The sequence below is a fragment of the Spermophilus citellus genome, assembly GCF_964194105.1.
Source record: "Spermophilus citellus genome assembly, contig: SCAFFOLD_298, whole genome shotgun sequence".
Classification (NCBI taxonomy): domain Eukaryota; kingdom Metazoa; phylum Chordata; class Mammalia; order Rodentia; family Sciuridae; genus Spermophilus; species Spermophilus citellus.
The window spans coordinates 36450-53007 of NW_027673066.1; the positions used below are offsets into that span (position 1 = coordinate 36450).

At 44.2% G+C, this 16558-nt stretch overlaps 1 long non-coding RNA gene across 1 annotated transcript; it reads left to right on the top strand.

Moving 5' to 3' along the window:
• Positions 1-11969: 11969 nt before the first annotated feature.
• On the top strand, positions 11970-16052 carry LOC308640167. The gene is made up of 3 exons (XR_014020192.1): positions 11970-12045; positions 13918-13967; positions 15929-16052. It is a non-coding gene; the product is annotated as an uncharacterized lncRNA (long non-coding RNA).
• Positions 16053-16558: the final 506 nt, after the last annotated feature.

Genomic DNA, 16558 nt, shown 5'->3' on the forward strand with positions numbered 1-16558 from the left:
CTCGTGGAGCGGGCTCCAGCGCTGGGTCTACCGGGGAAGAAGCCCACGAAAGGGGTCCCGCGGCGTTAGCTTTTGTACCGCCCCGCCTTGGCTAGCCGCGAGCTGACGCACGGGCTCCCCCGGGACGCAGGGGGCGTCGCACTGCAGCTGGGTGGGGAGCAATTTATTCCTCGCGGTCCCATCCCAGCAGATCTACGGTTACTCCACCCTACCCCTCCCATCCCTCCTCCTCCTCTCTACCGACGCCCGCACTACCTTCAGATTCTCCACCTCCCCTTCATCCTCCATCCCCCTTCTCTCTCACACTCTTCTCTCTCTCCCCTTTCTCTCCTCCCTCCTCCAATCCCTCTCTTTCTCTCCTCCCTCTCCTCTCTGAATGAGCAAGCTTTTGCTTCTAAAAGTCACAATGAGAGAGAGAGAGAGAGAGAGAGAGAGAGAGAGAGAGAGAGAGAGGAGGAGCCGAAAGCCGGAGGGAAATCTGGCACTACGTCTGAGAGAAGAAACTTGATGCTTCTGGGCCACCATTTGCCAGGGCCTCGCTGGAGGTAAGTACACTGAGGGCCCGCAGAGTTCGATACCTGGCAGGGTTCGGTCCTCGCCCAAAGCCGAGAGACCGCTACCCCGCGTATTCAAATAGTGAGGAAAATGTGAATGGGGTGCGGGTGGGAGGAGAGCTCCAGCCCAAGGGTCAGTGGGGACGGTGTGGGGTGGAGAGGATGCTAGACGCCTGGGAATCTGAACCTCCGGCTGGTGCCTTAGACAGCTTGTGCCTTCAGAGTCCTGAACAAGCGACTTCGGGGGCTTCTCGCTATCTGATTTCCCTCTCCCTGCTCAGAGTTCGACAGCTCTCCTCCTTACACATCCGCGTGCAAATAGCTCCTACTCGGTCATGAAGTGAGAACGTGCACCTCTCTCAAATCTCGAAAAGGGAAAGTTTGGCAAGGTGGGGGCTTCGCAACTCTGCCATGGAACCTAAACTAGGAACCTAAATTTGCACAGAAAATTGATAGCTCCCCCCCAACCTTTCACCCCTTTAAAAACATTGACTTTAATGAAAAATTACATGTAGTAGAAAAGATTATTGGATTACCATGTCTGATCAGCTGCTGCTGACCTACCAATAAGCGTTTTAAACACACACGCACATTTGTGCGACCCCCCCCCCGCGCGCTCACACACGCGCGCGCAACACACACACACACACACACACACACACACACACGGGGCGGGAGGGCTGTGTGCAAAGAGTAAGGATGTCGTAAGTTACCAAGAATTCAGAGGGAGTCACAGGGTTTTTAAATGTGTAAAGGCTGTGTACGTGTCCTCCATGTGTACAGAGAACAGAGGGAGGGGGGCAGAAGGAACACGAGTTGGCTGGGCGTTTTCTCTGTGCCTGTGTGTTTCGTGTGTTGTCAGCTGGCTCTGGTTTCTAAGCGCTGAACGTTGCCAAAGGCGGGGGCCAGAATCCACCATCCACCTCGGCACCCTAGTGGCGAAACAGGACTCATTTGTTTGGTGCAGAGCGGTGTCGACCTAGAAGAGACTGAAGTGTAGTTAGGTCGGCCCCCTGCCATCCATTACACCTGCGGCAGATGGCTCTAGTGGTAGAATGGTTTTGTTTTCCGTGATCAAGAAGGGAGGAGGGGGAAACGAGAGCCTCGCCCCACTCAAAAGTATTCATAAAGAGCCAGAGAAACGAAAGAAGCCATATTCGTACCATCAAAAGCAATAATGTTGCCGCTGTCTGTGAGTGAACCTGGACATGTTAGTGACCTTGGTGCCTGGTCCCAACTGATGACATGGCAGGATTTTAGGACAAATATTTTTCAATTTTTTAAAAATAAAATGTCTTCCACCACCACCCCCTACCAATCTCCAGATGCACACAGGTGTCCTTGGAGCTCTACTCCCTGAAGTCAAACATCAGTAAGCCTCTGCAGATTTCACTGAGGCTAAAAAGGAGGCCACTCCAAAGGCAGGGAGTCTGTCTCCCCAAAAGCTTCCTTCAACCAGATTTCGAGCGTCCATACACTAGTGCTTCCTCCCTGGACAACCACCTAACTGAGGATTTAGTCAGGTTTCAAATTTATCCATTTCATTTTCACACACAATCATGTGCCTTTCTGATCAATATTCCCTTTCTTGTATCCCTTCCTTCCTTCATGCTACTCAACAAGCAGGAAAGGAAGTACACACACCCTCCACAGCAAGCCCAGACCCAGGGAGGGCAGGTGTGACAAAGGACACAGATGTAGTCTAATGACAGTTCAACCTGTTTTAATTTTTAAATTCTCTTGCTAAATAAGAGAAATTAAAAGATTTTAATGTCAAAGGAGACCTAATTAGACCGAAAAGCCTTGTTTCCATCCTTATTTCACACACTCAATTACTATAGTAACCATATATTCTCTATATATACTCATATTTGTATAGAGAATATATACTCATTTTTTGGTGAAATAAGAAACCATTCCACTGACCTAATTTTATATTCTAAATCAAGAACATTGCTTTAACAAGGGCTTAGAACACTAATGCTTTGGGAGTGATTAGCATGCAGAGAAATTCTGCCATTTTTGATACACAAATTCTATTTTCTATATTCTTTAATGCCAAATGTCAAATCAACAATTTTTAAAGTCAAACCATGAGAAATCATTCTAGCTAAGATTTTGGAATGACAAATAAAAATACATTCCAAAAATTCAAAAGGAAAGGAAAAATTCAACATTTTTCAAGATGCTTTCAATTTCAAACAAACCTTTGAAATGGGTTTGGTTGATGGCTGCTTGTTGCATGCCCAGTGTAATTTAGTTTTTCTGTAGTAATTTTCCTTTCCTATGAAGGTTTTCATTTTTCAAGGAGAAAGTTGACTATGATATGCAGTGGTGTGCAGAAGTCATTGAAATAAATGCCAATTTTATTCATTATTAGTACTACAGGTTTATTTACCCATCATAGAAACTGCTAAGGGTCTGTCCTAGTATATGAATTCATGTATTATCAGAACACATTTGGATCCACTAGCATGATTTTTTTAAAAGAAAAAATACATATGAAGCTGGATTGAGGAACAGACTTCTTGAGTCTTTTAGAGGTATTTTGTTTTAGCAATAAAAGAAGAAGAGCAATGATATAAAACTCTTGACTTTTAGGGTCACTAAGAGCTTCTAATTTTATTTAAATAAAATACAATTAGTAGACTTATGCAATTGTAGAGAGGAAAACAAAAATTTAGTCCTAGTAAGGTTTTCCCCCACACACTCCTACTCAAAACACTTTATAATCTAGTTCAACAGTATCTAAAGCTAAGTAAAATAATTTCCAAGATGAACTCTTGAACTTTGAATGAAAAGTTGCTTTTTTCCTAAATTCTGGGATTTATTAATGAGTAATATTTTAAATGGAAATCTAAAGGATTCAGACTAATCCAAATACTCCAATCTTTTGAGGGAAATGAATGTTTTAATATTTGAGCAATTTAATATCAGAATCACTCAAGCAGGTTTCTGAGGCCTAACCAAGCCTCAGAGATTGGCACAGGAAAAGGTATAATAGGGGACTCAGGGACCCTGAGGTCCCTCTCTTCTCCAACTCATACTAGGACCACCTACAAGACACCTTCTTTCATATAAAATGGCCATTTGTTTTTACAGATAAGACTCAGAAGACTAAGTAAATCTGGAATACACGAATTGGTTTCTTTCCATCCTCATCCTTGCTAGGTTTTCCCCAGGACTTGTCTATCATCCTTTCTAACCCTCTCCTATACGAAAGGCATTCAGTAGGATATGTGTATGTGTACATACACAATTGATAAATAGTTAGAAAATACACTTTGATATATATCCTACACACACACACACACACACACACACACACACACACAGAGTCAGGTCTCGAAAATATCCCCAACACTCCAAATTTGCCTTTACTTTAGGAGTAATTAATGAGATCATAATTCTTAAAGAATAGCTGCCAAATCCCAATCCCTGGAGGTAGTGAGAAACGCTAAAAGTGCCCTAAACTGGCCCGTGGGAGGACTCAACCAATTCACAAGCCTGGTGCCCTCGACATTTGTGAAGATAGCGTCTTTAGTCAGTGCTGCCATGGGATGGTGGCGAAGAGGCCTGGGTCATGAACCCAAGGAAATCAGATCTCCAACTTATGCAAGGGTCTCATAAAATCAAGGGATAGTGGCCAACTGCATCTGTAGGTTTCTCCAATTCTGAAGAAAGGACCCCCTGCTAGATGGCATGTGTGTGCGCATTATGTTCAGCCCCATTGTACAGTTCCCTTAGGGAGTTCCTAAAATTTGACGCTTTGCCTTTTCTGGGGTGAGCAAAGCCTGGGTAGGTCCTGAGAGCCTTGGGCACAGGTCCCCACAGCCTCCCAGGTCTGTATGGCCTGGCATCTGCCACCCAGGGTCGCCCCCGACGGCCCAGGCGCGGTGCACATGAGACCAGTAGGTGTCGCTGTTTCCCCGCTGGCTGGAGCCAGGAGCCCCGCTCTGGCCCCCAGCACCACTCAGCACACCGCGCCGGGTGGGTTCATGACCCACTAGAGCTCAGGAGTCAGGGCCGTTCCCTCCACCCACCTTCTAGGAATTGTGCCCTTGCTCACCTGGCCACGACCGCAGCGACATTAGTCGGCCTAAGGCAGTGCCTTCGGAGGGGGAGAGAGAGAGGCGCTTCTGTTGGGGAGAAACGCTGCCCCCGACGGAAGCGGCTCAAAACAGGCTTCTTTAGCGGGAAACCTCTCTCCCTCTTTTCTCTTCACGTGCCACGGGCGACGGTGGGGTAATGAGCACATCCTAGTAACCCCCCCCCCCAGCTGGGGAATTCGACTTGGGTTCTACATTGGCTTCAAAAAAAAAAAAAAAAGAGGTTGAAATCCTAGCTTCGTGGGAGCTAGTCACAGTAAGGGTGGATTGTTTTCAATATTCTTGCCCCAAAAATGTAAAAATAAATAAAAGAAGAAAAAAGATAGAAGCCGGGGCCTGGGTGCATGCGTAAGATACATACCATGTTGTACACACGTATGCAGGTTGAGATGTCGGGTAACTGTGACTGCAGCCCCCTCCCTGAACCAGGAAGGAGTCAGCAATTGGAATGTGGTGGTCTTCCCCCAAAGCATTGCTCTCCAAGTATTAATCCCCTTTGGAAGAAATCTAGCGGTCAGCAACTCTTTGGAATCTGTATTAAAATTCTAGGTATTGATACTTCTTTGGCGTCCTGCGGCTCCCTTCTTTTGGCCTCAGTATGCCGCATAAGAGATTATTAATCAGTGGCGTTCTCTTTGTGTGTGTTTCAAAAGGAGGGCGTTTGGCTTATGAATACCGAGAGGGATATTTACAATGGATACATTCTATAGATGACTGGAAATTTTATTATGATTTTGATTGTTTTGTATAGGGAAATGAGTGCTATGACTCGAAGATAGGGAGGAGGAGGCGGCACTGAACACGCTAAATTCATAAGCTCTTGTTATGCAAAACAGAACTGCCTATGTATTTAAGCTAACGTTTAAAATATTATGTTCAGTCAAAAATTTGCAGTAATTTTTTAAAGACCCCCACTTTAAGTGTATTTTTGGTAAAAGTAATATATTCGTAAAGAGGAAAAGCAAAACATATCAAACTAGGGGGGGTAATCTCAATGTCCACACTATATTGGAATACATTTTTATTTTCTGGATTCTGGGCCTCTATTTAACTATTTCTGAGGATATTCTTGCATAAGTCTAAGTTTTTAAAGGCAAGCCTTAATTTTTAACGGGAGGTGGCCAATATCATTTTTGAATGTCATGCCTTTTACTTCGTTTCATAAAATCAGCTCCTTTCTGTTAAGTTCTGTCTGTTACACAGTTCTAAATAATTATTTCTGATTGAGATGGCAAACTAATCATTGGGTGACGTGGAGGGACTGACTCGTATAATTGGAGTTGTGAAGTTCAGTGAGGTGATATTTTTAGCTTAAAAAGTCCAGATTCAGATATTTAGGTATTTCTCTTTCTCCCATCATTTCCCACCTCGTCCCCATTTCACTCTCTCGCTCCCTTTTCTTTTCTCTCCTGTCTTCCCTCTCCCCTCTACCGTGCCACTCCTCCTTTCTTTTCTCTCCTCTCTTTTCTCTCCCTCTCTCTTTTCTAATTTATTGTCTGATTCTATCAGTCAAGTTAATATAAAAGTAGCAAGTGGGAGGCCCAGCACCCTTATCTAGCCCTCTCCCCTGCGCGCGCAGGGCACTTTAGGGAGGTGTCGGTCGCTGCCAGCTACTGGCCAAAGTGTTGGCCTTTGGTGCAGGACACGCAGCTTGCGGGGTAGTTGGGGTCTGCTCCGGTTGCGGGGCTTATTCAAATACCGCCCGCTGCTGCTGTGATTCGCAGGGACTCGGCCTCCATATGGTAATGTGGGGCGGGGTGTGGGAGGCGCAGAGGGGAGGGGAGAAGAGGATGGGGGTGAGGGCTGGTGGGAGGGGGCTCCGGCACCGCACCGCACGCTCGGATGCTGGGCTGGACAGAGCACCCGGACCCGCGGCAGCGGCGGCAGTGGCGCTACCCACCCTCTGCCACAACATCCATCAAGCCAGCGAGCCACCAAACCACGGGCCCTCGGGGTAAGCCACAGCGCGCACACGGCAGCGACGGTGACGATTCACACGCTTCGGGTTACTACCATGCGCCAATAAGGGAGATTAGAAACAGAAAAGGAGATTACAGAGAGATGAGAGATAAGAGATGTACCTCCCTGTGTCCCTTGTCACACAGCGCGCGCGTGCACACACGCATCTGTACACACATGCATGTTCAGACAGCCGTACCTGCACATATTCCTTGCTACTGCCATCTAAATATATGCACCGACACTCTATGTTCTGCAACGTGGCCGGTGTGTCTGTCCTGCTCATGCATAGAGGCGGGCAGGTACATGCTAGAGTCCCGGCAGGAACAAACAGCCTCACACAATTTGATTGTTGCCAAACTCAGAGAGACATTAAGTCTGCCGAATTGTTTCACTGAGCCAGGTGCACCCCCCCCCCACCAGTAAACCAGTAATTCTGTAAGCAGTTGTGGACTCCTGCAATTATTCACAAAATATGCTGAAAATATATTTTAGGAAATGTAATTTTGCTATATATAGATGGCAAGGTAAGGGCGAATGTGAAAGATGAATGTGTTTGCATTTTTTAGTGTTTTACACGAAGCTATCTGACCACTTTTTATTGGGTGACATATCATATGAGCACTTTGGTGTAGGCTTGGAAAAACTACAGCTTGAGGTAAGGCTGGAAATGCCATAAGAATTAAGGTGGCTAAAAATGGATGCTGGAGAGTCCAGCATGAAAGATGGCATACAGCTGTAGGTTTCAAATGGGGAAAATACATGTGAATATTTACACATAAAAGCCATTGGGGAGGGCTGAGTCTCGCCCTGAGTATCTGTGCAGGTAAGTCATTCATAAGAAAACTAATTACCTGTGCATGTACTTGGACTTGTCTAATTTAATAAGCTGCATGTGTGCATATTTTCTGTTCTTTGTGGCTAAGCAATTATGAATTTGAGTCTTTTCATATGATAGCATTGGGGGAATTCTTAATGTGATATACATATGCATATATACATACACACATACATACACACACATACACATACATACAAAAGTCATCATGCTGAATAGCTATATAGCCAGGAAGGAAAATCCCATCCTCTAAACGAGACTACTATTGCTTGAAATCCAACTCAAGGCCTGTATATTTTAGGGCAGAACAAATGACTTAACATAGTCAACTGTTTTGTTTGTGTATTTGTTTTCATTTCAAACTCAGGAATTAAGGATGCTTTTCAATCAAGATAGTGTGCTTCCATATTAAAATAAAAATGAAATTTGGTAAATTTTGAATGCAGCAGATATGATACAACATACAACATGGTTGAAAATGTCTTCCTTGCAGAAGGCTGTCCATTGCTGTGTCTACACATTTTAAAATATATTTTAAAAATAATAAATGCTAGAAAGCAATAGGGCAGTGAATACCGCATCTCTAATCAGCACAAAAATTCCTTAGAATCATTAAAATCACTTCATTTATACATAGATTATCTCAAATGCACTGTCCTGAACTGTATTTCTGCTATATGAAGTTAATTAGACAATCAAACTTTGAGCTTTGAATGATGGGACCTATAGTCAATGGAGGGGTATGTCAGGAAAGAAAAAAAAATGTGTCTTTTCTTTTATGACCAAACTACAGCTGGCATTGCATACATGACAGATGTGCATATCTGTAACCTTAAATAAACAGAAGCAGGGAGGCAACTGTTGTATATTATCTAGCAAAAGACAGCAGCAGACACTCGCCAAAAAAAAAAAAGAAAATTAAAAAAATACAGACAGGGACAACACAGACAGACAGACATAAAAAATAGCAACAAAAAGGGGGAGGGGAATCAATAAAATGATACAACCTGAAATTTTCACAAATTAAAAATGCAAATATATCTTTACATATGCATCAGTATTAAAAATAATACACGCTGGAACCAACAGGAGCGGGTGTAGGAAGAGGAGGAGGAGGAGGAGAGGAGGAGGAGGAGAGGAGGAGGAGGAGGAGGAAAGAATGGAGGCGCCGCGGAGCCCTGATTATGCATGGGCTGGAGCTGCCTCCTCTAACCTGTTCTTCTCCGAGCCGGGCAGCCGGCGGTCCTCAGCCGCCCACAGAACAGGAGCCGAAACAACCGTTCCCGAAGGCTACAGTGTTTATTTTTCTCTTTTGGGGGTTTTGGCGGTTGTTTCAGGGGCTCGCCAACCGGCCCCTTTAATTAAAAGCTTCAATAAAAGGCGATCGCGCCAGGAATGCACTCGCTCCTCTTCGCGCAGGATTTGCATATTTTTTAATGCCCTAATTTCCTTGATGTATGTAAATGTAGCCGGACGTAGAGGCAGACAGGGAGCTGACGTCAATGGACGTGACCTTGCAGCTAAACCTTGAACGTGAAGCCGGGATGGGGGAAAACACGGAGCGGCAGCCGGCGGAGCCCGCAAGCACCGGCGGCGGCAGCGGCGACCTAGCCCAGGCTCGAGGTGCCAATAGGGCCGGTACCAGCCTCAGGGGAGGACGAACCGCTGCATTCTTTCCGCATCGCGCGGTTCACAGCCTTGCCAGCCTTCCCGCCATGCCGGCGTACTCTGGTCCTGCGCCTAGAGCCCCACTACATACACATTCTTTTGCTCTACTCAGAAGAACAACACACCCCAACAACAAACGAAAACAACAGATAGCAAACCAAACGAATCCCCAAGTGTTTTAGACCATTGCTTGGGTAGCTTATCAGGAAGAAGACTCTGACAATGGAATATGATTTAATTTTTTTCCTTCTCTCCACAAGAAGAGGAGGGGGAGACAACAGACAACAGCAAATCACTCCTAAAACACTATAAGCTACACATGTTCTCAGTAGGGAGAGTTAAACTGCCCAGCCGACTGGTGTGGGCGTCTCGTTTTGGCATCTATTTACCTGTTCACCTCATTATGCGCGTCGGCTTCGTAACAGTAGTGCCAGGAGCGCGCGTTTTAATGTGATGGGAGTGTCATACGTGTGTGTGTGTGTGTGTGTGTGAGCGCGCGCTCTCTCGCGCGCGCTCACGTGTTGGGAGGTGCTTGTGTTGGTGAGATATGCACTGTGAGATGATAGATCAGTATCTTTCCAACGCCACATCTGGGACTTAGCTGCGGAGCTATCTAGGCCAGAGTTTCTAGGCTGGGGTTCGAGTTCATCCCATTGAAAGGGGAGGCCCCCAAAAGGCTTTCCTTGAACAGCCGGGTCATTCCTACTGCTTTGTCTGGGGAAGGAAACTCGAAGTGCGAGCTATTTCAAGACCGCTGCCTTGATGGATTTGGCCTGGTGTTTTTCACTAGGGGCTCGGCAGTCTCGGCGCAGAGATAGTGGCTCTTGGAGATGCAGCTAGGAGACCTTCTGCTCCCCTCCTTGCGCGACGTGCACTAGCGTCAGCGTGCCCGCGCACCGGGCGGGGGCCGCTGGTAATTCCTGGTGCATACTGGCCCCTCCCTGTTTCGCCAGCCTCTTCCTCGTAGCTAAGACTTGGTCTTCTGCGTCTTCTGGTCCCTTGTTTAAAGCCGCAGGCAGTCTAGGAAGGGGCGCCAAATGCCGCGATGTTGACCTGCCCTCGGCCGCCAAGGCTGCGGTTTTCTAGTTCCACCTTGCAGCCTCAGCTTTGTTTTCTTAATGAGCTCGTGGCCACGGGACCCCACGCCTGCTAGGGGAGTGTGTGCGTGTGCGCGGGGAATGGGTGCGCGCAGCGGGCAGGGGGCCATCCCGCCAAGGACAAGCTGGGGTATCTGTCCTCCCGCTGCACTTGGCGGGAAAGCTGGGGGCCCGCCGGTAGGGCCGTGTGCCCTCACTCTCTTTACTACCTTTTCTCTTCCCCCAACTGCGGGCTGTATTTACATACGGGCTACTTGTCTGAATTTTTACAGCGCTCCCTCCCTTCTCCCCACCTTTCGGCCCCTGGTCGCACGCGCGCAAGCTCAGAACAACCGCCCCAGCGTGCAAACACTCGCTGTAGGCTTCGGACGGCCCAGGGGGCGCGCAACTGGGCCCAGGGGGCGCGCAACTGGGCCCAGGGGGCGCACAGCAGTCAGCGGGTTGGATTCCTGCACCATTTTCCCGCCACCGTCCCCCACGCCCACACCCCTGACGGCCTCCCGTTAGTGTTGCAGGAAGCCCTCCCTGAAAGCCCCCACCCTTTCTGCACACTTCCATCCCCACCCTCTCACATCTCTGTCTGTCCCTGGAAAAGGAACGCGCGCGCGGGCGCGCGTGTATACACACACACACACACACACACACACACACACGCTTTTTCTTCCTCAAATAGATAACCCCTATGGCGCGTCGTTGGTACCTTTTGAATAGCATAGGAGTTTAGAGAATAAAAATCCTTATAATGTATTGCTTGTCTTTAGCCAAACTCTTTTAACACCCACAACAAAAAGGGGGAGGAGAGGCGAAGGGGACTTGAACCAAAAGACCTTTCTTTAAAAAAAAAAAAAGTCTGCAAGTCAAAAGGTCATTCTCCAAGTTTGTAAATAAAATTGCAAAGGGAGCCCTTTAAGGAGTGGAAAGAGGAAGGAAGGTAAAAAGCCTGCAAGTTACACAAAATGCTGCATTGGAAAAACAAGACTGGGCGATTCTTTAAAAAAAAAAAAAGAAATGTGTCTTAAGAAACCAACAAGGGAAAAATTTAGGGGAAAAAAATAATAGTAAAAAGTAGAAAAGGCAAAAGAAGTTTCTAAAGAAATGTGTGCTTTGCATCCTACAATAGGAAAATGTAGCCATTGCCCTCCTTCAGACGAGACATTTCTAATTTGTTCCGTCTGTCAGGAGGGGACTATGAGAGGTTTGGGTGCAAATTCATTACCTCTGGCAACGCAGAACGTAGTGTGGGGACTGAAAAAGACCGTGGCAATGGATGAACAATAGGGCTTCAGTTCATTAGTAACAAAAGCAGTGGGGAAATTGGTTGAGTTTAAGAGCACGTCCTCCTCGGCAGAGGGGGCTGGACTAGACCTTGGACAGCCCCCCAAAAAACTTGCCGAGCCTCGCACACACCACTTCACTCTCCACTCCGAGGCTCAGGGAGCAAGTGCCTGGCGTGGGGGGGAAAAGTTGGCTTTTTATCCTTCTTGGTCTTTTGAGCCCTGCTCTCCCCAGAAGGGAAGACCCGTTTAAACTATTTTAGACGCAATCAAGCAAGGATCACTATGTGGAATTGAGCGGCAGTTTTAAATGTGTTTAGGAGAGGAATGATATGAATTTTTTTTCTTTCCCTTTTTCTTTCTTTCTTCTTCTTCTTCTTCTTCTTTTTTTTTTTTACTTTTTTTTTTTTTTTTTTTTGGAGACGCGGAAAGGAGCCTGTTGGTGTGCTGCGGCCACACTGTGACTGGATCTTGTCTTCTGTCTGGCGCCTCGATTTCTGTCCGGCTGGATTTGAGGGGCAACACTGCCTGGCACAGGGAGATCAAGTGAGTATCAAGGCGGCCCTCAGGCTGCAGCTCCGCCCGCGTTGTCAGCAGTGCCCGCCGCGGCCCAGAGTCAGCACTCCTCACCTCGCCCGCTAGCCGGTGCCCGCAGAGGCCGCCGCGGGCCGCTCCGAGCGCCAGTCCGGGCCTTTGCTTCAGCTAATTGATTGTGTGCCTCTGATGCCAAACCTGTTGATCTTATGAGTTGTCTGAGCCAGGATGGTTAATTATCCACGGGTCTGACTCCCAATTGCAAAAAGATGCCAGGAACATTTCACATTGTAAAAGGGAAATTTGTACGTAATTTTGTGTGTGTGGTGATGGGACGTTGCCCTCTTCAATCTATAGAGAAATACGATTGTATTTTGCGTTCCTGGATTCCGGGTTCGCATGTTGAATAATTCGCCTCCTTTTAACGCCCCAAAGTTGCAATTACCCGGCAGTGAAGCCAGGGTCTGATTTCAATCCTGTTGGAAAACTTGAGTACAGTAGCTAATTCGATTTTACGGCTTTCCTCTTCCTTTTTCTTTTTGCCTTTTGGATTTGGGGAGGCGAAAGGCCGCTTTACAGGGTTATCCCAAGTTCAGCTTCATCAAGATGCAACCTTCCTGGTTAGTTATTGGGACTTGGAGCGGTTCCTTCTGACGCTTCTGGCATCCTAGCGAAGCAAGGTCTTAGCGGTTTTCCCAGGGCCCAGATCCAGCTGGGGAAGGCAAGACCTCCTTCCCGTGGCCTGGAATTATCTGCGGAAACCCAGGGCTCTGGGAACCTGAGCAATGTGTTTGCTTTAGAGTCTGCGGCGTTTTCTCTTGCAAATGTACCCGCAGTGTTTGAATGGGGGACTGTCTCCAGGGGTCAGGGCAGCGGTGGAATTGATCAGAAGTTAGACCGGAGGCCCTGTCAAGTCACGGCCACGGCTGGGGGGCCTCTTTGGAGCTCTGGCTGCCTTGGGCCCAGAACTACGGAGTCGGATTCAGTTTCCTCCCACTCCTGGTGCCACATTTACCTGCCACCCTCCTTCTCCACCTTGGCACCAGTAATTAGGGTTCTGTTTCAGGAATGAGCTACTAGAGTCACTGAACTAGTGCAGTACTTTCATTTTGCAAAACCAATAGCCCCACCCCACCAATCCAGACTACAATAAGCATTTAAAAAATAATAAAAGCAACCTATATTCAAGCGTGTAAGACTTCCTGAATATTGGATCTTGGGGGGATGGGAGAAGGGAATTTTAAAAATCCACCACTTTACAGCAATCAGGTTTTACATTATTCATTGATTTACTGAAGGAAAGAGCCAATCAGGAACCGTAGATATGAATGCACATCTCACTGTTCTGTGGCTTTACAGTAAACTATTTGCATCTTTCTAATGGATTAGACATTTATCCAGGGATTCCTATTGTTTGAAAGGCCTGGAATTCAATCCCTCAAACATTTAGAAAATAAGATTGTAGTCTAGTATTAAAATCTTTACATAGAAGGACTCTCTCTCCTTTTTTGTATGGCAGATTGCAAGGTTCAAATCCTTCATGTTTCTTAAGTCTCTCTTCCAAGTTAAAAAATAAAAGGAGAAAGAAAAAAATAATTTCCTAAACCCCTCCAGATTCTGCATATTTTGCATTCCCATTATCATGCATGTCTCCATTTAAATGCAAATTAGCATATTTAACCCTGTGGATGCTGAGGCCCTGGTTACACTGTACTGGGATTTTATGGACTCTCTTGGCATTTTAAGGATTCAGGGTAATTGTAATACTTTAAATGAAGCCATATCTAGATATGATTATATATATATATATATATGTATATATATTTGTATGTGTATATACATATATATAAACTGTGATCATTTGTTTTCTTGACTGTTTTTCAGATGAGACTGCAAAGAAGCATAAAATGAATAGACTATCTAACCAACCAAAGGTAATTCTAAAATTTACATTCCAGAAAATGAAAGTGATATACAAAATCAAAACAGAATATAATTTACTGATGTCAGGCCTGCAGTGTATTGCATATCTCCCAATGCAATAGATAGAATTCCAGAAAATCTAAGTTTCTGTATGTTCAGTTCTTTCCCCTGTAAGGAGCCTTTGTATATCATATATCAAGCATAACACTAGCATAATCTGTAACTGCCTATAAAGAGAAATTTGGGTTACAGAAGAAATAATATAGTACTTTTATTAGAAAATAAGGCAGTCAGAAACCTTATGTGAACTACACAAGTGGGTGTAAATTAAATGACTTTATTAAAAAAATGGTAGTCTTGGCTGTGTTAGGGGACTGTGGGTTACATACATAAGAATCATACAACCCAAGTATTTTAAAGGGATTTGGTGGTAGGCCACTACTTTATGTACTATGCAGTAGTATGAATAGATATTCTGTTCAATATCAGAGATGTTCTAATATTGGTGGCCAACTGATGTATCTGAATTTATGGAATAGCATAATACTGATCCAGATACATGCAAAATCATAACATTTTAGTTTAAACTTAAGCAGAGATTGTTTATTCCCAAGTAAAACAGGATGTTTCAATTCATGTTTCAGCCATCTGGAGATCTATAAAAAGATTAGAAAACAAGCATACAATCACGTCCTAATCTACTAGCTATTAATGGGAATTTATTAGAGAATGAATAGGCAAGCCATTTGAATTCAGTATATCCTTCAATATGTAGATTTCAAAATGAGTATTCTGTACTCAATAGCTCTTTGAAAACAAAAATGTCTGATTTAAAAACATGAAGGTGTTAACAGTTGCTCTTAACAACATGTGACAGACATTGCTAGGAATCTTTAGAGTGCACATTGTTTTTAAGTTGTTTCCCGTTCTATAATCATCCAGCCTTTAAAATACATATGGTAAACCATGGCATAAACATTGACAAAATTGAAAAAATCAAGTGCTCAATGTTAAGCCCTTCTGTATATTTTGTTTTACTTCTCCCTACCATGAGAAATAATGTAAAGGTAAAATATTTAACTGGTTATATGGCTAGTGAATAGGCTGTCTATAGTCTTGATGTTGGTTCATTTCACTTATTGAACCTCCCATAATGGATCTATGGTATGTGTACCAGGATTGGAGGCCAGTGCTGGAGGAAGTTGATTTGACTATGTGATGTTGCCCTAGAAGATGCTATTTAAGGCAGTATCTTCTGTAACTTCTAATCGTAGAAGAATGTGAAATGTTGTGTTTTGGCACAACGATTAGTACTTTGGTTCTAAAAATGAATTTAATTGTCAAGTGTTGCAATATAGCCATAATAATTTGCAAATTCACACAAACATGGAGTTAACATGCACACACACAATACAGACATGCATACATCATATGCTTCTACTTCCATCAGCCCCCACCAAGGTTTACTTAAAGCAAAAAGATAATATAAAATTAGCTGGAATTTATTGGGTTTTGACTTAAGGAATTGAACACACTTGATCACATGCTTGCTTTATGTAATACATGCCAAATCACTAATGATTTCAATTCTGGATCTTGGAATGCAAGGCCACAATACTCTTCAATATTCCAAGGCTTCAAAGCTCATTAGGGTTTTACATAATATCAAAAGAGGCTTGTTCCTCAGTGATGTGTTAACTTTTTATTAAGTAGTGTATGTTGTGACCAAGTAATTTGAGATGAAATGGCAGTTCCAGGATTGTGTTTCTCTGAATTATTTTGTAGTTTGCACATGTGCTTTATATATAACCTAATGCAACTCTGTTGGCAGAGTTCATAGAGACACATGTTAAATGATTAATTTCATGAGCTTTGTATCAAGTTATCTCTTTATGTGCAAAACTAATACTGAAATCTAATATTTTTAACTTTTAAAATTTTTCCATTGGTAATATTTTTTTTACTTTAAAAGAATCAAAGGATAAATAACTCCCAGTCTGCTCAGTCATTGGCTACCCCAGTGGTTTCCGTAGCAACTCCTACTTTACCAGGACAAGGAATGGGAGGATATCCATCAGCCATTTCAACAACATATGGTACCGGTGAGTAGCTTTGCCATGTTTGAATATTACATTAAATATTTTTATTAAAAAGAAAGACGAAAAAGTTATTATCTTTACCCTACTACAAAGTTCTGTCTAGCACGTGTGGTACCCAGAGCACTGTGCCATTACTTGTGTTTACTAAGACAAAATGAACATCCACATTTTTTTTTCTTAAATGACTGAAAGTTTTATTTACCCAACCTGAATTCCAAATAGAAGAACAGTCAAGGAAATTGAGCTGTTATTTATTTGATGTAATAAAAAGCTCACTTTCTCAGGATTGTTTAAAAAAAATTCTAGATCACTAAAATATGTAATTGCTGTTAAACCAGTTGTAGTGTAGTGAACTGGAATTTCAGACTACACTATTTCAAGGCTTTCATGGAATACTTATTTTTGGTGAAAAATATATTCTTGTTAAGTAACAATTATCCTTGATGTTTTGTCTCCCTCTCTCAGATCAAAAAATTTGATCAAAGTCAAGAATATTTAGAAAT